The following is a 21,546-nucleotide window of genomic DNA, read 5'->3' as shown; positions in this document are numbered from 1 at the left end:
CTGTCCAAGTAAATCAACCCTTTTGAGAAACTACATACGTTAGTTTGGCACAGTGCCATGCCAAGCCAGATATACCAAGTGTGCAATTCGAGATATTGTATCTATGTATTCTGCACAGAGATAGACACTCACAGAGCTGTAGTAGCCTGTGGAGAGCTATCAGGGCCAGCATGCTCAATGTGCTGCATTCTGACATTTTCATTTACTCTTGAGGCACTGCTGGATCCTGGTTCATATACGAAAGAACGATTGAGTTAAGCTGCCTACATTAGGCAGTCTGTTTAGCGTACATACCCAACCTGGATGGCGTGACTATGGCTTTCTGTTACAATATGATAAAGGAGCTTTGATATTGTGCTGTCTAAATCATTTATCAGTCATTTAAATACATGTTAAGTAGACTCTGCTGTAGGCACCGTGGCAAGAGATGTGAAAATGATGCCTGCCCTGCTGATCTTATGGTGCAACAGAGTGGTAGCAATGGAGGTGGAAGGGGCTGTGGTGTAGATGCAGGGTGGGAGTTGGCAAATGTGACTGAGTGTCCTAAGGAGATAACATACTCACACCATGAAAGTATAAAAAGAAAGGGACAAAATGTTTGGGGAAGGGAATTAAACTGGACATTGGAGGACCAAAGAATCCAGAGAAAATGGTGCTTGTAGCAGAGAAGGAATAGTGTTAAAGCAGTCTTGAGTTATGCTGCCTACCTTTCTTTATCTGCTTATTTTTGTTCACTACAAAATTAACCCCTTACAGATCAACATTTTACTTGTCCTTAAAGCTTGCACTCTGTAGAAGGAATTAAAAAACCCACAGATTTTTAATGTCTAATGACTAATGTCAATATACACTTACTACTCCCCCTGATGACGGCCAGAATCACTCAGTTCTAGAGATACACTTTTAATAAACCCAGCTGATAATATAGGAAATAAGTACAAAGATCAGAGTAAGTCTGTAAGTAGGTAGGAGATAGACTTTTGAAATATATCCATCTAGAAGATATAAAATAAATCAGACATTTTCAGCTGCATTATGTACCTATGGTAATGTCAAATAACTTGGCAATGTACTTTTAAAAAGACCATTTCTACATTGCCAAGTTCAGTAAGATATGTTTTCAATTCTGACAACTGTGTCAGAAACTTGTATCCTAAAAATGACTCTGAGTGTATTAGGTACAATGCATTAGAAATATATGTATTCTTGTGTAAACAAATGTTTGTTACCATATACAGTGGTCTGCAGCAATCTTTGTCTGGAATGAAATCACATAACCAATTTTACACTGCAGTCACACCACAGCTTGTTCTGGCCATGGTGAAGATAAGAAGCACCAGCTATGATTTCCACCCCATCTTCACAGTCCTGGCAGATGGACTTCAATGCTGAGCAGGACTGGAAACAAAATATTTTTTGTTAAATTGAGAAAACCAAACATTTTCCCATGTTTTTTTCAGAATCCACAAATTGGCAGTTGGCAGTAGCTGCTCACTCTTTAGTGCTGATGATGCTTAGAGTGTCTTGTATGCCTTACAATGCATAAAGTATGCGTGGTGCTTCAGTGCTCTGGCCTCAGCAGGCTCCACCAGATATGTAGAGCTGTATATAGCTAGTGGAAGTAATGTGCAACAGGGTCATTCTTGGAGGCATCTTGGTTTGAGTGGGAGCTACTACATTGCCTGAGGTGTCTACCTCTTACCAGTAGGATGCTATTCTCTAGACACAGTGACACAAGATACTGGTCCCTAGTAGAAAACTAGATGGTTACAACAGGTATTTCTTAGAGTGCATTAATTAAAAAAGGTTCTGCTTTAGTAAGGAGTAACAAAAAATTAAGTGTCTCCTTGGCACTTCCTTTAGTTACTCTTCACATAAATTCAGTTACCCTTTTTTTCTTTAAAAACTTTTATAACCAAACTGACAGATAGTATTTTTAGATTATGTTGTTGGAATGTAAAGTATAATATTTACTTTGATGAACAATCAGAAGTAAAAGCATATTAATAAATAACAAATGAAGAAGGACTTATGTGTTCCCCCCTGCCTCCCTCCCCTAGGGTATTTTTGGCAGAAGTGGCTGATAACTGTCACATTATTATGTAGAATCTCATTACAGGAAAGTATGTCTTCAGATAAACTGTATGTTGCAGATTTAAATGAAAAGATATGGAAAAAATGACAGATGTTAAAACATAGCTTAGCTTTTTAAAGCTATGTAGGCTTCCTCTATCTTAGTAGAGGAAAATAAAAATAGTGGAAGTAAATTTTCCTTCATTTCAAGGTGAAAGTATGTACACAGGCCAATTACTTAAATTGGTTTTACTCTTAAAGAGCAAAATGGAGTTTAATCCTGGAGCCATGAGCAGCCTGTGGATTCCAGCAGGTTGTACAGGTCACTGTAGGTGAGAAACGCATGGTGTGAAGTGCAATAAGCTGATGATTCTTTCTTTCCTCCTTGTCTCTCCCAAAGTTGCTTATGTGCTTTGAAAAAATGACAGCATGGTCCAGTGGTTTTCATTTTTATGTGTGCATTCATCTGCAGTGATAGCGAAGAGCCAAGCATCATTTTTCATTGTGTAATTTCAAAGTATTTAATATCAATGGAGAAAAAGTAAATCTTCTCTTGCTCATATTTTCATTCCTGTAGGCATTGGTGTAGTTGTACTGTAATAACACTGTCATCCAACCGCCAGAACCAGACCTGTGATTCAGCCTATTCATGTGCATAATGTCTATTTTGTCAGGGCTAGTTTGGGCAATGTTATCAAATGTCCTGCTATAAAAAACGTTGTTTTTGTGAAAGCACAAGATAACTGTAGGAGTGCTGGAGTAGCACTTGGTACTCTAGAGAGTAATCAGAAATAGTTCAGATCACTAAGAGTTCGGCCCCATGTTGATGTGAAAGGCGAGAGGTGGAAGAAGGTGCTTCATCCCTCAAGTGTGATTCAGCATCACTGTGTTTGTTTAGCATGATTTGGGACTTGGTGTCATGCGTGTATCTCTGTTAGTAGAGCTGGCTGGCTTCCAGTGCCTGCAAAAATCAGTGTAATCCTTCCTCTGGGCAGGTGCCTGCTCTGCCTCTTGCCAGTGTCCTGTACAGCTGCTGCATTTCCACGCAAAGCTGTGGCTCCTGGTGTCATGGGCCCTTCTTCCTCCCCATGTGCTAGAAAGGATTTAGAACTGTAGTAATTGCCCCGGGGTCTTTATAAACCATTCTTGCCATGTTGTAATTTTATTAATTTACTGCACACTCAAGTTGTTATTGAATTATTGAGCTTCTATGTAAACAAAAGTCTTTTAAGTGAGGGGAGATGTTATGCTGTCATCATCTGCTGCAAGCTGGGATCTGTGATTTTTGCCAGAGTCCTGGGAGTACTTCAACTGGGGAAGGTTTGGTAAAGCAGCTGTTGAACCAGAAACTAAATGATAATTTAGCATTTTTTCTCTATGTCAGAAATACACAAGAGTTTTCAACTCTTGTCTGTCAAAATTCAGAGATGGATAGTGCATTCTTATTTAGAATATCAGCAGTTCCTCTTAACAATTAGTATTGTGCTGTGCTGACTGTATTCTCGTTACTATTTATTCCCAGCATTCATGGGCTTTTTTTGCAAGGTAATGTGTGGACTAAAATAGAAAGCTTTTCTTCAGCAATCTACAAACTGATGGAGCAGTCAAAGAAATGTAGAGCAATCATTCTTGTAGAAAATACTGATGGCAAATTACATTCTCAGTCTCTAGTGACAAGTAAGCATCTTTTTCTTCTTTGTATTAAGAGACATTACAAGGTGATAGGAGACATTACTTACTGCTCCTTTAATAAAAATGCTGTTGAAAAGTACTGGTGAGCTTTCCCCTAGATTCTGCTTCCTCCACTTGGCATTCAGTGAAGCTGCATAAACCAGTTTATTTCAAAGGCCTGCACAGAGAAGCAAAACATACAGCCAAACATAACACAAAATGATATTAAAGTAAGCGAGGATCCATAGAGTAAGTGGAAGTTACAGTTACAGGTAATTTTTATTGTCTTTATATTAGTGTTGTCTTCTTTTACTCAGGAAAGAAATAGGTTCTTATAGCATCTCTGGAAAATACTCAGGGAAAGTCCCATGGTTAGTAACTGAGAAAAATGGTTTCTTGTCTTTCAGTTGGAAGATACATAGTAGAAGATTTTTCTTGCAAAGTAAATAGCAGAATTAAAAAAAAAAAATTAAAAAAAAAAAAAAAAAAATCACTGAAAGGGATGTTTTTCCAATATGTTTTTCAGGATGAAAAAATACTGAAATATTTCTAACCAAGATTCATCTGCCTTATCTTCTGATTCTCTTCTCACTGAGAAAAAGTAGATTTTATTTTTTATTTAATTCAAATTCTAAAGTTCCAAATTAAAATTATTTGAGCTGAAACAGTTCTATTTATCTCTATTTAAGTGTGGGGAGGAGTTAAGATGCAGACTGTATGCATTTCTTGGATGGCCAAGAAGTCACAATTAGAAGATGTGAAAAATAATTTATGATGTATTGGGGAACTCCATAAGAGCAATTTCTGTAAATTTCTGTAAAACACAGGAGACTGGAACTTTTTTTAAAGGTTCAGATTGGCAGCTAGTTAAACACTCTACACTTAGAGCATCCAAGAAGAAGACACTGTTGCAAAGTCTTATTTTATTCCTCAGTGTTTAGGGATGCTTTCAGATGTCTAGCTAGATCTGTCAAGGATGCTGTGCAGTTCAACTCCCACCTACAGCTATGATCTCTGAAGGGGGATTTTCAAGACAGACTTCGGTATAAGCAGTGTCTAAGATGAGGAAAAAAAAAAGGAAGATTTTTTGAGAGTAAAGTGACTTTAGAAAAGTCTTCAGATATTTTTCTTTATCAATTCCAAATCAGTCATGATGAGCATAACAAATTCCAATTTGGGGAAGAATGAATTATGGGTTAGGAAGCCGAAGATGATGGCTTTAGCAATAGCAGTAGCAGCAGTGGCTAGTTTTGATGTGCTTGTGGTCGGTCACCTAGCACCTTAGCTTGTTGTTCAGGCCAAATAGTATGGCATTATAGACTACTGATTGTTTTCTAGGGGAGCAGAAAAGGAAATAATCCTTTATAATGGAGACTGCTAATAGTTTTTAAGTGGATGGGCAGGCTGAGATGTAACTATCAAAAGGCAGCTGTGGCGTATCAGGACTAATTAGTTGTGAGTCACCACTGACCCTGCTACACTAATAAGACTCACTCTGACAGGACCGCTTAGATGTGTCTGTACAGTTCAGGGGAAGCACATGCTGATTTGTTAGTAGGATGCAAACCTTGACTTTTTAGGAAATCAGCATGTACTTGGCCAGTTTCATTTCTAGATATTCCTTCTGTCTTTCCTTTTCCTAGGATTATTCAAAAGCAACTGTGCTTTTACATCTCCGTTATAGTTTTAGGCAGTAGGCTGCCTGAAATACCAGACCTTGTCCACAACTTGAGCTCGTCTAAAGCATCAGAGCTAAAATATCTAACTTGAGAATATCAGTTTCCTATCCAGGTAAAAGGCTGCTCAGTGGATTTTCTGATCTGAAAGCAAATCCATAATTATGAAATAGCTTTGGTTTTGAAAGATGAAACATCTTTTGGAATCAAAGCAATAATAATGTTGATTATAGTATGACACAGAAGACCAGAAGTTTAGGTTTTCCATCTTAAGGATGCCAAATCAGCAGAGCCAATCACAACAGGATTCTAACCTTAGAAGAATGAGAATTCATGGAATACTAATATTTTTCTTGGATGGCATTGCATATACAGAACAGACCTCCAGATTTTGGGATGTGTCAATTAAAACTGAATGTAGCATTTTAGTCTCTTGCTGTATTTTTGCTGGTTCCCAGCTGTCCTAGAGTCTCACTTAGTTGAATAGACTTAACTGTGAAAAAAGTCTATTAAAAGCATTCCCAGTTTGAATATGCCCTACTTTTAGCAATGAATCTGTCACCATGTCCATCTAAATCACAGCAAGTTTTTTTCTCCTATTTGTTTTCTGCTAAGTGTAGCTTTCTTGGCAATTATCTGATAATGTGAATTTCAGAAATGTAGTTTGCTTGCTAGGGAACACTGTGGTCTAGCGAAATGAGGTTCTTCTGATCAGGGTTCTCTTAAAATCATACTGAATAGTTATGAGAATTGGGGAGTTATTTCCCTCTCTAATTTTCCAAGCTTTGAAAAAGAAATAGCACAGCAGAAATTAGATTTGAGAAAAACATGGCCTGCTGTGTTTGATTGCAGAGGTTTCCTTAATAAAACAGCAAATAAAAAGTAGAACAAGCAGATGGGACCACTCAGGTAAATGGAAACCAGCCTTTTTGGGGAGTTGACTAGCCTTTTTTGTAATCTTTGTTAATGAATTGAAATATAACCCTAAAAAAATATACTCAACCTCTTTTTTCATCAAAAATACATAGTTACAGCAAGTAGGTCAGGAAAGAAAACAAAAAAAATTTCTTAAACAACCCTAAAAATAAGTAAGCAAAGACATGTCAACAGTCTGTACAGATCTTACTGTGTTGGTCTTGTAGCAGGCACTTCCTTAATATTTAGTAAACCATTTTGATCTTCTAGACATTCTCATCCACATAAAATCCTCATCATCTTCATCAGTGATGTATTCCCCTTCCCCCCTGTTACATTTTTGTTACAGTAAATTAATTCTATAGGGTACTGTGAAGTAGTTGATATAGTGAATGTGTAGCGTACAGGATAAATTCCCTTCATAAAACTTTATTTTACTGGCTGTCAAAAAGTTGTTACATCTCTAAATTCATTCTCCAAGTGGAGAAGTTATATTTTTGCAATGTGTTTGGTGCTGAATTTCATTGTAACTCATAGGCAAGTGCTGACTTGTTAAGGAGAATGAAACAAAACATTTTGAAATTTGTACCATTTTGTTCTTTCATCACCTGATTTATTTATGAGAATTGACATGTAAGCAAAAAAAATGTAAGCAATTAATTTCTAGCCTAGTAATGAGGGATCAGAAATAGAATGGAGAAGCCAGTTCTCACTTGCAGTTAAAATGATATCCTGGCTGTGGAGAAGATTTTTTCCAGCGTAGCAGTTGTGCAAAGGGGCTTCAGTGTGAATAATGTTTAGTAACACTTTAAACATTGAAGGAATTAACTTAATTTGGGGGAAATGTAGGCATGTATTGAAGTCCATCAATCTCTAAAAGATGGGATTTTTATAATTTTATTTTCTAAGGCTGTTTTTGGCTTTTAGCCTACTATCTTGGGCAGTATAGATAGATTTCATAAGCTATCCACTTAGGCCAGGCCAGAGCATGCAGGAGTCTTGAAATTTTACTATGCATGGTTCAGCCAGCTGTGAGGCACAACTCTGCCTTGACACAAACAGAAATGGAGTTTGACAGTGGTATAAAGGGAGATATATTGTCTTTTGGTGGTGTTAAAAGTAAAATGATAAGTTTCCTTTAAAGTCATTGTGTCTTATGTAACCTTTGATTTTAAAGCTTAGCCTTAATTTGTAACTATATGGCTGATATATGTGTGCTCCTCAGAGGAACAAAGCAAATGGTAAATCAAATCTAGATGCCGCACATCATATAATTAATCTGCTTTGAAACAAAAACCAAACATAGGCTCCTTGCTTTCAAGGAACCATGCTGGGGAGGGCAAGGTTCAAAGAACCACGCTTGAGAGCAAGTTTCCTAAGCAGTTTGTGTCTGTTCTTGTGATATGGAAAGATGAATGACCTTCTCTGAGTTCATAAAATAAGGGGAAACCTAGGAGGACATGGTCACTGTTGATGTCAGAGGCTGGAAATACAGATAGTACGGGATGCTGATTCCAGTCAGCTGCTTTGCATCTTCTGGATCAGAAAAAAAAAAAAAAGCCACAGGCTGAGTGGAAGCTTTCCACAGGCTGAACCGTGATGTACTGTGTGACATGACACAGGTAGCCTAATGGAACCCTTGTCTCACTGGGCTTTCTGTGGTCTGACATAATATACATAATGTTAACCAGGAGGGCTCTCAGTGTTTTCCTAACAATCCTAATCTCATTTTCCATGACATGGGACCATTTATGACATGGGCCCATTTAAATCCCTGAGAGATTATCTTGCTTTTCTTCCCTGTCAGTTGAAGTAATCCAAAATCCTAAAATTCAGTGCTTTATTTAAATGGAGAAATCTGTTTATTATAGAAATGCAAAACAGATGATCAGAACTTCAGCACAGTTAGCCTCCCACATTTGCAGTCCTGTAATTAAGTTAATAATGATTACATTGTCATCGTTATCACTCCCTTCCAGTTTGGGGAAATTGTAACAGCCATGAGCTCTGCAGAAAAAGAAAAGCTGCCTTCCATCTACCTGGACTTTTCATTTCCATCTATACCCACTAAAATGTGGCCTTCCTTTGAGATAGGCAGGTCTAAAGGTGTATAGTGCTATCTAGTTTATCTTGGGGCACAGGTCAGCCTCTTCAGCAGAGAGTTATTCTGAATCTTATGTTTTTATTACAAAGCTAATCGTAAGTCCACATCTATATACCATAACATTAAGATACATATTTTGATGCCTTTACTGTATTGCTTCAGAAGGGAGATGACTCCCTGGTAGCGTAACACACCCTCTAATGCATCCAAGAATTTAGAGTACTGTGTAGGTGTGATCTGGCTGCATGCCTAATACGTAGATAGGTTTCTTACAACTTTCAGGTTTTAAGCCGAAAAGGCCTGGGGAGGCTTAATAGAAGAATGAGGAGATGGACTGTTAGGGATGCTGTGGTAAACAGAGTTAGAATTTTTGGGTCTAGAATGCCAGTTCTGCCAAACCATGTGAAATGATACATACTGATTTTACAGAGGATGCTTTAATTCACTAGGCACAAAGATAAAATCATTAAATCATTCAGCATGGAATATGCGCTGGTATCTCAAAAATTGAGCAGTAAGGAAAGAAAGGAAGTGTTTATTATTTATGACATGTTAGACTTAAAAGAAACATTCTTTGTTGTGTGTTTCTTTTTAAGATCAAAAAATGCCTCTGTAGAGGGACAGTTTGATCAGGGTGCATGTAATGGAACAGAAATGTTTTCAATTTTAATTCAGATTGAATCCAGCCCAAGTGATCACTATCTTACCAGGATGAATATCTGACATTTAGAGATGGTACGTCATGTGACAGGAATTGATATGATTTAGTTCAGTTCTCAGTGAACTAATTTTACATAAAATAATATTTTCACTAATTGATTTATTTCAGGAAAGTGAAAAAAACATGATAAATAGGCCTTATTAACCCAAGAGAAGCTGATTTACCCTGGTTATATATAAATGTGAGATTTACATTAGTAGCATGGCAATGGAAGTCCATGGCATGCTAAGGGTTTCATCAGTATCTAGTTTTCCAGACAAATATTCAATGAAAAAAATAATCATGCTTATTGTTTAGTCTGTTTATAAGGAAATGAAACTTAAGCCACTGTACTGTGCGCTCAACAGTGTTTCTCTGATTAACTATTGAACCTACTGTGCAGTTTCTAAATCAAACTTGGTGGAGGGCTGGAATTTTCCAAAATGACTGCAACTGGCCCCAGTAAGGAAGAGGGTGATTACCTGGTCTGCCAGGAGCATATACACCTGCAGACTACACCTTGTCAAGATCTTAAGCAAGATATATAGCAGGTTATGGGAACAGTCTAAGCGGAGGGCGATTTACAGCATGTGGAGATCAGACGTAGGTGCCGTGGGATGGTGTATGATCCTGCAGCACCAGGGAAGGAGCTGAACGTCTTACTGAGGTGGTGCAGGCAGATGAAGTTGTAGGACACCCATATGTAAGGCTGCTTCAGTTATCTACTTGGGTAGCAACTTATGTTGCTTTACAGGAATTTAAAGAAATGCAAAGAAAAAAATTGCCATTTACTATGCACACTTGAATTTTTAAGCAATGTGGAAACACAAGTCAGATATAAAAAAGGGTATTTATTTGCTAGTACAGCTAGAAGTGTACATTTTTCCTGTCCTTTTTTAACAGGTTCTTTTTCTTAATAAAGATTATAAATGTCTTAACAGTATTTCACAAATAAAAATGAAATGCCTTTAATGTATCATGCTTTTAGAGGTTTTTTTCAGTGCCGTGCACAATAAAGAAAGACTAACACCCAAACACTTTTTAAAGTTATTTTATTGCATACCATTTAAACAGTAGTACATTTACTCCTGAGGCTTGATACTTGTGGTAGTGGTATTTTGAATATCCCATCTGATTTTTTTCAGAGAAACAAATTAGTACCTTGAGGATTGCAGAACTATTAGTGATTTTTCTTTTCATCTTTCCAGTTTGAGTTCTCAGACCAAATAAGTTGTCATCCTGCTACCTGGCAGAAAGTTTAAGGCAATCCTACTCCATTTATATCCAAGTCATGACTAAAAATTGTTTGCTTGTTCCCAAGGAGCAGATATAATGTGCTTTCTCGTTTCATAAGTAGAGCTAAATTCGTATCTCTTCTTGGTTCTTGGGCATGCACCGAGTAGCTGAAAATCCTGTAATGAAGAATTGCATCATTCGTTTAATTCGTGTTCTGCATGATAGAAACAAGGGCAGATGCAACTCCTTGCTCTCCCCAGTAAATTCAGGCCTGTGGAACATACTTTGAAGTGGTGACAGTTTTATGTTCTCTACAGTAGAAACGAATTACTCTTTCTAGACCAGATGAATTAGAGTTTAGAAGGTAATGCAGGCTGCCTCTGAAGCCCAGAAGTCAGAAACCAGAAAACTTAAATGACATAGCATTCATAATTTTCTGCAATCTTTCTTTCTGTTGATTCCACTGATAATTAAATCTGAACCTTTTGGCAGTTCTTGGAACATTTTTATCAAATTCTACAGTGACAGATTGAGGATCTCCATGTCAAGAGGTGAACAGAGTTTTTATCATAACTCTTCCTGAGCAGGTTGAATATGCTTTGCTAACATTATTCTCAAGGGTAAAAGATGCTTTCTTTCTTTTACTAACAGAAATATTTTACAGCTTTTTTGACAAGCCCAAACTTGGAGGCCCTTGATAAATCGTTTGATCTTGGTCCACTTCAACAAATGTTTTTGATTTGATGCTTTTTATTTTGGCAAATGCTTCTACTACAGCCATTTTTTCAAACTGTCAAATTATCTTTCTGAGCAAGTAGTAGTACTACAATACATGGGAATGAGGGAGTCAGTAAACATTTGATTTTTTCTACTTCCTGACATGTTTTGTCTGAAATAGGAAAGCACTTTCATATCTATCCTTAAGTGAGCTAGCAATTGCTCTGGTTAATGGTGAAGAACATCCTTTATAAAGAATACTGGAAATACCATCCTGAGCTGCAATACTGCTACCTCACTGAAGTACCACTGAATTCTTTACTGATGTACACTTCTTATAGTTCACACAATTCTCAGTCATTTCAGGTTGCAACTAAACCCAGATACAGCTAGAACAGAAACACCCCACAAGATCTGCTGCATCTCATGCACAAAGTATAATGTATAGGCAAAATCTATGCAGTGTCTAAATGTGTTGCTTGGATCACTGAAATCCAGTAACTAATGATCTCATTTTGTCTTTCAGTGAACAGGCAGTTTAAAGATGCATGTCAGTAAAGTCAGAGCTTGAAAAAAATCACAGTAATGAATGGCACAGTGGGAACTTCTTGATGTTGAGTATAGAATAAAATTTCCTAATTTAAAATATTGGTTGCCACTTAAATATCCCCCTCTTTTTAAAGAAGCTTATTTAATTGCCCAACTGTCAATAAATGGCACATGGGTCATGAGAGTAGTTATGAAATAGATGCTCTTGGTTTCCTGATGTTTGATCAGTATTAAAGTAATGTAGCAATGATGGGGCTTGCAGTTTAGCATGCTGCTAACCTGTTCCCTGCTGAGACATTTGCCAGAATGCTACATCTCACACACCCAAGCAGTTATAAAGAGGCTTCCTATGTTTTCTAGTGCTATAATGTATGGTAGGATTGTGACTTACATTGATAAAGTTTATGTTATCACATGCTTTCTGGAACAACACTAGTAAAACCAGTTTGAAGATTGTATAGAACAATCTTTTGTGGTTTAATCAAAAATAAGAAACCTTTACATTGAGTCTTTGTCAAATAGCAAGTATCTTTGGTTTTCATTTTTTTATATTTATAGCAACAGAAATTCATACGTATTCTTAGCTTGCTACAGGCAGATTTTTCTGTCGTTGACAGAATAAATTTGTCTCTTACATAAAAAATTGTTTATGAAGGAGATTTTGAACAGAATTTCATACTCGCCGCTGGGTAACACTGTTGCTTGATAGTGGTAAGTTAGAGATTTCCTAGTACATGTCGAAGATCTGATGTATTTTTTTGTCTAGATAATATGCAGTTCAAATGCAATTGTGTGTATTATTTTAATAATTATAACATTTTAATATATTGGCAATCCTCTTAGCAACACTACAGCTAAATTAGTGGTAGAACAATGATATAAAATGAATGACTTGCTACTGGAAGTGAAGGCTTTATGTATGTGCTGTTCGTATAAGCTCAGTTTCTGATGAAAGACTGAATAAGACCCCAGTCCTGCAGGGTTACTTGCATGAAGAGAGTAAATCTTTTCAGGATAAGAGCCTTTGTAATTTCTAGGGCAGGAGCTGTATCTGTCTGTCTGCTCTATGAAGCACTTCCAGTATGAATACATAACTAATAATAATTTTAATTCCTGCAAAAGCAGTGACTCCAGCTCCACCCATGAGTTACATTCAGAATAAATGGTGAGCAAGCATTGCAGAGGCTCTCAGCATACTGACAGCATTCTTATTTGCCCTGTGAAGTTGCCTTGTTTACAGCCTGCATTCACAATGGACTCACCTGTAGAAAGGCAAGAGCTTGGATCTCCAGTGCTCACAGATCTAGTTCCCCCTGTTTGCAGACCTCAATAACTAATGAAACAGCCTGTAGCTAGTAGAAGACGATGAGATGTTGACGTGATTAACCAAAGCAATTTTTTAAAATTGCTTAACCTTGTAACTCCGTGGCGGCAGCTGGAAGTGTATTTTTTTTCTGTCTCGCAGTAGCTCTGATCAATGCAGAGCTCTGGGGCTGCAGGTGTTGTGCTCCTGATATAGGGAAAGAGGGAGCAGTGTGTGATGTGTGGAGCTAAGAGTTTATTTTTAGCCTAAATGAAGTCTTTTTAATAAAAATGCGTCTTTTATTTTAGTCCAGCTTTGTCCTTATAGTTAAGACATGGACTTTCTAGCACCTGTTCCCTTCTCTGGTGTTACACTCACCCTTTCAGCATCCTCTGGGCCTGCAGACTGGTGGTGTCGATACTCCTCAAGGAGAACTGGAGGGGCAGACAGGTGAGGTTATAATGAGTCATTAGCACACTGGTGCTACGACGAGTTTCATGCTAACAGTGGGGGTCCCTTACTGCCTCCTCATAAATCCACTTGGAGATATTTTTAGAAGTTTTCTAGCACAACTGGCTTACTTGCACTTTCTTCATTGATTCCCAGTTCCACATTATACTTGTTTTTCTGTTTGCTGCTGATCAAACTGTTTTTACCTGACCTACTCCTTTACAATGTGATTTGTATTTGCAGGCTGATGCCTCAGGTATTTTCCTGTGCCTATACTGCACTATACTTTGGTTTTACTCTAGGTTTGTATATAGTTTTGTGATTTTTTTTTCATGATCCTACAGTTAATAGTTTATACAAAAGTTTGGTGGTTTTTTTTTCATAATCCTTGGAAATAGGAGAGTAATGTGGAATGAAAGAGCCTTCTGAATATTGAGCTTGGATCTGATCAACTGAAATTTTTTATACCAGTGCAGACTTGCTTTAAATGTACCCGTTTTTTAAATGAATCTAAGCCTGACTTCCAGAAACTGAGCTTACTTAGGTTAACATCACAGCTTAAAAGCTGATGTGATGTGTACAATAGCCCTGGCCTGAAGGAGACTTGATGGTGAGGTCTTCTGCCCAGCAGGCATACTAAAATAATTTTTGTAAGAAGGTTTGAACAAACTCCCATCTGCTTCGTGCAGCTAAGACTGCAGAGCCAGGCAAGGCAAATGAACCAGGTGAGTTTCAGGAGTCCCTCCTGGTGATGGCCTGTGTTTTACTTTAGCTGATAGGGAGCCAGTACCCAGTCCTCTCTGTCATTTTAAGGATCCATCCAAACTAGGGTAAATAGATTCAGATCAAATGGGTGCTTTGGGAGTGACACATGTTGTGCAGGGGAAGGCAAGGTGAACATCCTCAGCTGTGTGTCTGCATAACAAACCTTGGGTGGAAGAAATTAAACTTACATCCAGGTTTTTCTTGTTGGTTTCTGATGCTGATGTAAAGCTCTTTCTAGAGTAAAGAGTGAAAGTGACTCTCTGGTTTCCAGCGTTGAAAAATAACAATTTAAATGTCACCTTAAATGTCATGTTTGCTCACTTTTACTGTTGATCATTTTAGCCAAAATATCCACTGTGCAGTTTTTGCTTCTTAGAGATGGTTACTACACATATATTAGCTGGAAAATGCTTACTGAGTAGACGAGTCTAGTCCCTTGCTCATGCAAATTTTCCCCAGTCAGATAATAAAGCATACATTAAAACTTCAGTGATCACCCTCTAAAAATGGCTTTGTTAAAATAAGCTCTCTGATGATTTACATGAACAGTAGGTTTAATAAATCATATTTTGTGTGTCTGGTTATATTTTTAGGTTTGGTAAGTACATCCTTGCAGTGTTTTCATGGTTTTGGTTTAATTTTCTTTATTTTTGGGTTTTTTTTTTTTACTTTATGGATGCTGATTCTTAAAGTTTCTCTTTTTTATAGTCATTGAACAGAAATGTACAATTGTACCCATTGAAAGAGGGTAAGCTGGGTCAGTATACTTCATAAACAATATTTATAGCCCTACTTAAATGTCCTTGAAGAAATACTGGTTTTGAAGTTATGATTAATGAAATGGAAGTAATTTCAGTTTTCTCAAAATTGTATATACTAGTTGACATACCAGTCTCTTTTTCTTGGTGCACATTTTTTTTTCTTCATAAAAACGTTGCATATCTTGAATTTTCTGTCCATTTTTAGAGTAGAGAAACCCTGGTTGTGCTGTGGCTATGTCAGCAAAAATTTGTGTGTCTGGGAATGACATGTTAGATGTATACGTATGGCTTCTAGCATCTTCAAGATTTCTGATTTGAAATAATAGGCCCTCTAATCAAGCACATTAGCAGATTATGCCATAGTCTCTTAAACAACTATTAACTCTGAAGAACTAATTTTTTAACCTTTCAGGAAAAATCTTCTGTATTAAAGAAGTACTTCCTTTATTTGTCTTTTTTTTAATTGATGATGATAGTCAGTTTACAAGCACCCATTTATTGTAAATGAATGGTGAATTCAGTACAAGGGACTGCATAAATTGGACTTGTGTGCATATTAAATAGGTTATCAACATGCTGTTTCAGACATTTAGAAGATCATGTGGGTATTTAAAAGTTGAAGATTTTCTAAGAAACAGAAGTTTCTAGAACTTAATGGAAAAGCTGAATGATGTCTTTGGAAGCTGGCTTGGTTAGATTTCCAACTTTGCTGACCTCTCTGACTTGCCTGTTTTTCTGGAAGAGTCACCACTTGCTTGTTCCAAATAAAACCTCCATACAAGAAATCCTGCCATCAGTGAAAAATCATTTGCAGGCTGATTTCCTTTGGAAGGGCCAAGAGACTCTTTTTATGTTCCTGTTGTTCCTCAGCAAATTCTGAAATTGCCCTTTAAGACACACAGCCTCCATGGAGCAGTATTACAAAAGGTTGTTTTGACTTTTTATGACAGGTGGGTGTATTACTGTTATAAATTCCCTACCCTTCAGTAAAAAAACTAAGTTCAGATTAAATAAAAATTAACATATGATAAATTACTTGAAAAAAAGACTGTGTTAGAAGAGGTAATTTGGGCAGCAGAGCAAGCCACTTAGGAGTTAGAAAGCATCTGTTGTGGTTGCCTGTGCAGTGAGAGTGAGTAGACAGAAAAGTTCTCTGGTGGGCTGGGGCTCTGTTCCTCTGCAGGAGCTGTGCCTCCTCCCCCTGGAAAGTTTGAGAAGCTCCCCCAGAGGGTGTTATGCTGGGGAAAGAGGCTAGAGGAGGTGTCCCAGTGCTTGGGGTGACGGTTTAGGCAAGGTGTGCTTCACTGGGTTGTTCCATCTCCTGCCCCAGCACTTCTGACTCTGCCTGTCTGTCCCTCTTCTGGAGCTGGGGCTGAACCAGGAGAGTGCGCTGATGGATTTGCAGACTCTCAGTCTGATGGGGAAAATCTACTTTGGGTTTTTCAGTGCGACCTCTGTAGCATTCCCGGAAAGATCACAGACAGTGAGAATCTTTTCTTTTATATGAGGAAAGCATTTGCTAAAGCATCTTCCTGAAATCTGAATTAAAAAAACAAAACAAAACAAAACAAACAAACAAACAAACAAAAAAAAGCTCTGAGCTTGCATTACAAATTGCTGATGTAAAATTCAATTAACGTCTAAACTGTCCTTTTAATTTATAATTATCCAACAATGTGGGATGCATTTATCTGTGCTTTTGACTGGTGTCTTTCTCACATGGTACCTGTGATTTTTCAGGTATATCTTTGACATGATGACCCAAAGTCTAATTTAAGAGGACAAAAAAGGAACATTTTTTCAATACTGCTCTGTTCCGGTTTTCAAGCCACAAAGTGGTATCTCATATCTAGTGTTTTGTACCATTTTTGTGTTGGCCATATCTCCTATATTGTACTGGAGCTATATTCTTGCTGGCGCTATGAAACTGTTCTTGCTTATTGTTTGTGTAGGTCAAGCAATACTCATTCTGGCTTCTGTTCTTTAGTAATGCCTAGACAGAGACAGAATTTGCTTTATCTTCTTTTGAAAGATAGGGAATTTTTGAATACAGCTTCCCATTCACTGTAATTTTTGAGCTTTTTGTTAGCTTAATTTTCTATCGTAAGTGGTAAGAGCAAGTTGAACTTTCTAGCTATTGTGATCACAGACTACAGAAAGAGCTGAACTACATAATCTGTTTTGCAGTTCTCAGGTGGGGTTTTTTGCTGAAGGACTTGTGGGAAAGGTCATATGTCAGAACAGGAAAATGGATACTTAAAAGGATTAGGTGGAAGTTTGGAGAAGGCTTTATGGAAAGGAGGCAAATTATCACTAACAGCTTTGACAAAAGGTACTAGAAAAATGTCAGAATTTCTTACCATTCTGAGTCAGGGCTTAAATCTGAATGCAGTTTATGCCTTTAGAAATGTTGGTACTGATGTCATTTTTTCAGTGTGACAAACTAGTGAATTGATTTTCAGTTGAACCTTAATATCTCTAGATAGATAACAGCTTTGTATCACTTAGGAGCTGGAATTTTGTATTTATGCAGGATTGCATACTGTATTCTCATCCAGAAGCCATTCCTAAGTAGGTAATAGATATATAAGTATCTTTCTGATGTAAACAAATTAATGATCTTTCAGTCTGGTAAAGTTCTTATTTTCCCCATGTTTCGTTTCCATGGGTGATGTTTTCTATGACATACTCCTCTTACAATGTCCTCCTTAGTGGATTCATATATATATAATGAGTATTACAAAAAAGCTTTTCTCCAAAGTGGTCGTTAATTTATAATGACCCTTTTTTGCTATTGCTGTGCACAACCAGTGCCTGGTCCTGAACTGATGGGTCCTTTTGATTAGCAAAGACTGAAAGTGACTTTTTGAAGAGCTACTCATGATGGCTTAGGCATTATTGAGTTAAGCAGTAATATTTCCTCATCACAGCTCTCTCTCTTACCTCACACTGTGATTGAGGCTGAAGAAGTGAATTTAGACCTGCAAAGATGATCTAAAAGTTAGTGTGTTTTTTCTATAAATTTTCATGTATGGAGATTCAAGCAAATTACTTCATTATCTTTTACAGCCCACTTTGAATGGGAAAAATGTGATAAAATTGAAAAAAAAAAATCTTTTCCCTGTCTTCAGTATGTTATGAGCTGAAATAATCAAATCACATCTTTATAACACCTGATGAATTATTGTCTGTCTGTACTTGTAAAGTGAAACAAACAGGTGGAAGTACCAGAGCTGACTCAGTGGCTTAATTTAGGTACCAATAGATACAAATAATGACACTTCTGGTGTCTTTGCTTAAATATGAAAGAGGAGTATACTTTGAAGCTTCCCAGGGTTGTCTGTGGAAAACAACTTGTCACCAAGAGTGAACCCTGCTGGAGCATCTCCCTCCTGTGCCTGTGGCAAGCAGGGAGGTGCTGAGCAGTGAGTTATCTGAGCAGCATGACCTGCCACTTAGGAGCAAGACAGGACACCCCCTGGGACATCCCTGAACTCCAGGCCTGGGTATCACTTGGGTGCATTCAAACTGGCAGTGCTCATCTGGTTTGTTTGAAAGGGTTTTTTAAATAGGTGTCAACAGATACTTTCTAGTGGTTAGAAGAGAGAAAAATACTCCATTTATAGGGCTGTCTCTCTTTTATTTGTGGGCTACAGTCCTACAGAGCTCTTTAATTTTTAGACCTCTCTGAATCTGCGTTTGGTTTTACTGGTGTGTTTCTCTCTCGTTTAAGTCATGTAGAGTACAACAGAGCAAGAATCCTTCATCCTGTTTCCTGTGTTGTGTCCATAAGCATCCAGTGCTCAGTGTTGTCTGGGTCAATATACCAAGCTAGAAGGGCTCCTCCTCTCACCCTGTGTCTGTGTGTACTGTATCCTTCAGCAAATTAGTTTAAAAATTATGATGCTTCTACACTAACTATATAAGCAAGAGAGATTTATATTCTGTTTTAAACTTACAAGGTTAGACATTTTTAATTTGCAGTTTTTCAGACTATTCTTGGGTATTTTGTCTTTTCCCCTGATAACAGCACTATTCTAGATACTCCGTGTTTTGTTTTAAATTAAAACGACACGGTTCTATGCCCTGTACTTTTTCTGTAGTCCCCCTGCATTTCACACTTGGAAAATGCATTTCTTGTTCCCCAGTGTCCATAGTCTGTCTTTGTATTTTAGCAACTGTCTCGGTTTGACAGGCTTTTCCACAATACATCGATTGCTGAAGGTAAAGTTGAAACTTCCAGAGGTGAAATACTCACAAATGATGGAATAGTAATATCCAGAGTTACTGATGAAAGGGAAGGAAGGTGTTAATAGCTGCTGCAGTTTACCTCTCACCCTGTTGAGGACAAAATTCATGCCTCTTAATTTCTTTGAATTTTTTTTTTTTTCCTTCCTACATTGCACAGCAGTTGTAAGATTCACTTGAAAGAAATGAGTGTAAAGCTATTAACAACAAGTGCAGAGTTTAGTGTAACACAAATGGATCTTGGAAATAATATATAGAAAGCTACAGAAAGACATTGTATTGTACTGTTAGGGTATTTCACTGAATATGGTAGGGAATAGTTCAGAAGCCTTTAGTTTAGAAAAGTATGTAGTTAACTGAGGGAACTTTATTGAGAATCTGCCATTTTTTAAATGCTTTCTATTTCAGAAAATCATTCAGAACCTTGAGGTGTTTTTTTTTCTGTGTTCTAGTTTATTTTCCACCCCACCTAATAAATTATGAACCTTTATAATGTGTTGAAAAGATTACAGAATATATTGCATTATCTTGACGATGTACTCAATAACTTGTTACTCTAAGAACTTCCTACTTGAGACAAATGTGTTGCTTGAAAACCAGTTTTCAGTGTTGCTATGTACTCAGCAACTGAGTGACAGATTTAAATTTAGGCATGACAAAGTGAGATCTTTTGTGTATGTGGTTCTGTGAGATTAGTTTGAATTATTTTTGTCCACAGACTCTCAGGAGTAGTTTACAAGGAGGTGGAAATAATAGAAATATTCTTTATAGATGGGGAATATTCTGATATTGTGTCCAGCAGCAGCAGAAGGGTTAAACCCCAATGTCTTAACATGTACACTTACTTTATAAGAGGGAGAAGGAATGAGGCTGGAAGTACAGTCATCATCTTTCCTTTCCTCTCATCACAGTGAAAAGACTGTGACATTAAACTTCTAAAGTGCCACAAGAAAGTTCTGTTTCTTTACAGCTTGTGTAAAGAAGTTAAATAACACAACTTAATGAAGCATTACGAGAAATTACTACATTTCCAGTCTTGTAAACTGTCATCAAATCACTGAAGGGTATGTCAGTGCCCAGGAGAAACAGAGTAGTGAGCACACCTGAACTAAGCTACCTACAGAGTGGTAGCGCTGGAGCCTGAGTGCTTGCGTCTTCTATGTCACCCGTGCAATTGGACCTTATATATCTAAAAAACTCCTTACCTCACATTCACATACTTAAATCATTGTCCATTTGGCAGTTAACACAACTTTAAAACCCTTTGTAGAACAGGGGTGAACTACAGTTACAAGAATATAGGAAGTGGAAATCTGTTAGTTTACGTAGCCAACTTCTGAAGCAAGCGCTCTGTATTATATGATATGTTTGGGTTGCACTATGTGTTGGAAGCATTTGAAAACTTGCAAGTAGTGCCAGTGTAGTGTAGTTCCAACCTTGGATTCACTGATGATGTATAGTGGATATTACACCCAAACTGCTAAGAGAGGAAATGGAAATAGTTTGACAGTATCTACAGCTGTGAGTCGGAGAAGGTTTGGGAAGAAGAACTCAAAGACAAAGTTGAGTAAAGATTTTTGAATCTTTCTGGAAGGGCACACCAAAATTTGCTGGATGGAGACAAATACAAGGAGGGATCAGAAGAGATACTGTAGAAGGAAGAATGAAATGTGTTAAATAAAGCAGGAATTTGATGATGGTATGCCAGCATTACCTGAGCAGGCATTTTTTTCATAAGGTATTAATGACTTGAAAAATAGCTAAATGTGCACCCAAGCTTATTTTCAAAGGCAACCTATAATAGCTGTATATCAAATAATCAGGAAAAATAAAATCACACAAGATCACTCTGCTTTTAAAGTTTCATTTGAGTAGGTTTTTATTAATATGTCTTACATTTATGCAAGGAAGTGACTTACTGGAAACCCACATGTTTATGAATTGCAGGAAACATCTGGGAAAAGCTGATTGCAATAGAATGTTACGAAAGTAAGCATAACAAATTGTAACAGAACTGGTAATTGAAAAATTGAGAGTTGAGCAGAAAACTGAACCCTGTCTTTATTCAATTCTAGATACTGCCTCTGGATCTGCATTGAAACAGTCCACCTTATTAGAGGTTGGTGAATTTTCTTTTTTCAGTGCTTATATCCAGTTTTAAAATAATTATTTATTACCATGTTTAAGTAATGAAGTGAAAGATATACCTTCTTAGTAGCAAATAATTAGTCCCAGTGCAATGGAAAAAGTCATAAAAACATTGTTAATTCAGAAATTTATGCTGAACTATTGCACAGAAGTAGTGTTGTGCTTTTGACCTCATCAACGTGATTAGTTTTTACATGTTAGCTATAACATTTTAGAACTAGGTCTTTTGG

General features: G+C 37.2%; 1 protein-coding gene across 1 annotated transcript in view; it reads left to right on the top strand.

Annotated features, from left to right (window-relative positions):
* Window positions 1-21,546, top strand: part of CNTN1 (contactin 1) — a 225,865-nt gene that overhangs the window by 31,038 nt on the left and 173,281 nt on the right. Inside the window, exon 2 of the mRNA XM_026863717.1 lies at window positions 21,244-21,287. The gene's annotated coding sequence lies outside the window, so the exon portion shown is untranslated. The remainder of the gene's footprint in view (window positions 1-21,243; window positions 21,288-21,546) is intronic.

Source organism: Athene cunicularia (genome assembly GCF_003259725.1).
Source record: "Athene cunicularia isolate RWA chromosome 1 unlocalized genomic scaffold, athCun1 chr1_part2, whole genome shotgun sequence".
NCBI lineage: Eukaryota > Metazoa > Chordata > Aves > Strigiformes > Strigidae > Athene > Athene cunicularia.
Note: the sequence above shows the minus strand (reverse complement) of the source record. Positions and strands in the feature narration are given on the sequence as shown.